This window comes from Oncorhynchus gorbuscha, unplaced genomic scaffold (genome assembly GCF_021184085.1).
Source record: "Oncorhynchus gorbuscha isolate QuinsamMale2020 ecotype Even-year unplaced genomic scaffold, OgorEven_v1.0 Un_scaffold_2365, whole genome shotgun sequence".
Taxonomy (NCBI): domain Eukaryota; kingdom Metazoa; phylum Chordata; class Actinopteri; order Salmoniformes; family Salmonidae; genus Oncorhynchus; species Oncorhynchus gorbuscha.
Genome location: NW_025746900.1, coordinates 35,001 through 37,500, shown reverse-complemented (window position 1 = coordinate 37,500; position 2,500 = coordinate 35,001). Strand labels below are relative to the sequence as shown.

General features: G+C 51.0%; 1 protein-coding gene across 1 annotated transcript in view; it reads right to left on the bottom strand.

Moving 5' to 3' along the window:
- LOC124025708 (ephrin type-A receptor 6-like) overlaps positions 1–2,500 on the bottom strand; it is a gene marked incomplete at both ends in the record, with an annotated part of 54,644 nt that overhangs the window by 27,584 nt on the left and 24,560 nt on the right. The gene's annotated exons all lie outside the window — the stretch shown is intronic.

Here is a 2,500-nt window from a genome sequence, read left to right as displayed (position 1 = left end):
GCAGCGACCCAAAAAAACGACTCCGAAAAAGAGGGAAACGTAGCGGTCTTCTGGTCAGACTCAGGACACGGGCACATCGCGCACCACTCCCTAGCATTCTTCTTGCCAATGTCCAGTCTCTTGACAACAAGGTTGATGAAATCCGAGCAAGGGTAGCATTCCAGAGGGACATCAGAGACTGTAACGTCCTCTGCTTCACGGAAACATGGCTCACTGGGAAGACGCTATCCAGGGCGGTGCAGCCAACGGGTTTCTCCACGCATCGCGCCGACAGAAACAAACATCTTTCTGGTAAGAAGAGTGGCGGGGGCGTATGCCTCATGACTAACGGGACATGGTGTGATGAAAGAAACATACAGGAACTCAAATCCTTCTGTTCACCTGATTTAGAATTCCTCACAATCAAATGTAGACCGCATTATCTACCAAGAGAATTATCTTCGATTATAATCACAGCCGTATATATCCCCCCCCAAGCAGACACATCGATGGCTCTGAACGAACTTTATTTAACTCTTTGCAAACTGGAAACCATTTATCCGGAGGCTGCATTCATTGTAGCTGGGGATTTTAACAAAGCTAATCTGAAAACAAGACTCCCTAAATTTTATCAGCATATCGATTGCGCAACCTGGGGTGGTAAAACCTTGGATCATTGTTACTTTAACTTCCGCCACGCATATAAGGCCCTGCCCCACCCCCCTTTCGGAAAAGCTGACCATGACTCCATTTTGTTGATCCCTGCCTACAGGCAGAAACTCAAACAAGAGGCCCCCACGCTGAGGTCTGTCCAACGCTGGTCCGACCAAGCTGACTCCACACTCCAAGACTGCTTCCATCACGTGGACTGGGACATGTTTCGTATTGCGTCAGATAAAAATATTGACGAATACGCCGATTCGGTGTGCGAGTTCATTAGAACGTGCGTTGAAGATGTTGTTCCCATAGCAACGATAAAAACATTCCCTAACCAGAAACCGTGGATTGATGGAAGCATTCGTGTGAAACTGAAAGCGCGAACCACTGCTTTTAATCAGGGCAAGGTGTCTGGTAACATGACCGAATATAAACAGTGCAGCTATTCCCTCCGCAAGGCTATTAAACAAGCTAAGCGTCAGTATAGAGACAAAGTGGAATCTCAATTCAATGGCTAAGACACGAGGCACGTGGCAGGGTCTACAGTCAATCACAGACTACAAGAAGAAACCCAGCCCAGTCACGGACCAGGATGTCTTGCTCCCAGGCAGACTAAATAACTTTTTTGCCCGCTTTGAGGACAATACAGTGCCACTGACACGGCCTGCAACGAAAACATGCGGTCTCTCCTTCACTGCAGCCGAGGTGAGTAAGACATTTAAACGTGTTAGCCCTCGCAAGGCTGCAGGCCCAGACGGCATCCCCAGCCGCGCCCTCAGAGCATGCGCAGACCAGCTGGCCGGTGTGTTTAAGGACATATTCAATCAATCCCTATACCAGTCTGCTGTTCCCACATGCTTCAAGAGGGCCACCATTGTTCCTGTTCCCAAGAAAGCTAAGGTAACTGAGCTAAACGACTACCGCCCCGTAGCACTCACTTCCGTCATCATGAAGTGCTTTGAGAGACTAGTCAAGGACCATATCACCTGCACCCTACCTGACACCCTAGACCCACTCCAATTTGCTTACCGCCCAAATAGGTCCACAGACGACGCAATCTCAACCACACTGCACACTGCCCTAACCCACCTGGACAAGAGGAATACCTATGTGAGAATGCTGTTCATCGACTACAGCTCGGCATTCAACACCATAGTACCCTCCAAGCTCGTCATCAAGCTCGAGACCCTGGGTCTCGACCCCGCTCTGTGCAACTGGGTACTGGACTTCCTGACGGGCCGCCCCCAGGTGGTGAGGGTAGGCAACAACATCCCCTCCCCGCTGATCCTCAACACGGGGGGCCCCACAAGGGTGCGTTCTGAGCCCTCTCCTGTACTCCCTGTTCACCCACGACTGCGTGGCCACGCACGCCTCCAACTCAATCATCAAGTTTGCGGACGACACAACAGTGGTAGGCTTGATTACCAACAACGACGAGACGGCCTACAGGGAGGAGGTGAGGGCCCTCGGAGTGTGGTGTCAGGAAAATAACCTCACACTCAACGTCAACAAAACTAAGGAGATGATTGTGGACTTCAGGAAACAGCAGAGGGAACACCCCCCCTATCCACATCGATGGAACAGTAGTGGAGAGGGTAGCAAGTTTTAAGTTCCTCGGCATACACATCACAGACAAACTGAATTGGTCCACTCACACAGACAGCGTCGTGAAGAAGGCGCAGCAGCGCCTCTTCAACCTCAGGAGGCTGAAGAAATTTGGCTGGTCACCAAAAGCACTCACAAACTTCTACAGATGCACAATCGAGAGCATCCTGGCGGGCTGTATCACCGCCTGGTACGGCAACTGCTCCGCCCTCAACCGTAAGGCTCTCCAGAGGGTAGTGAGGTCTGCACAACGCATCAC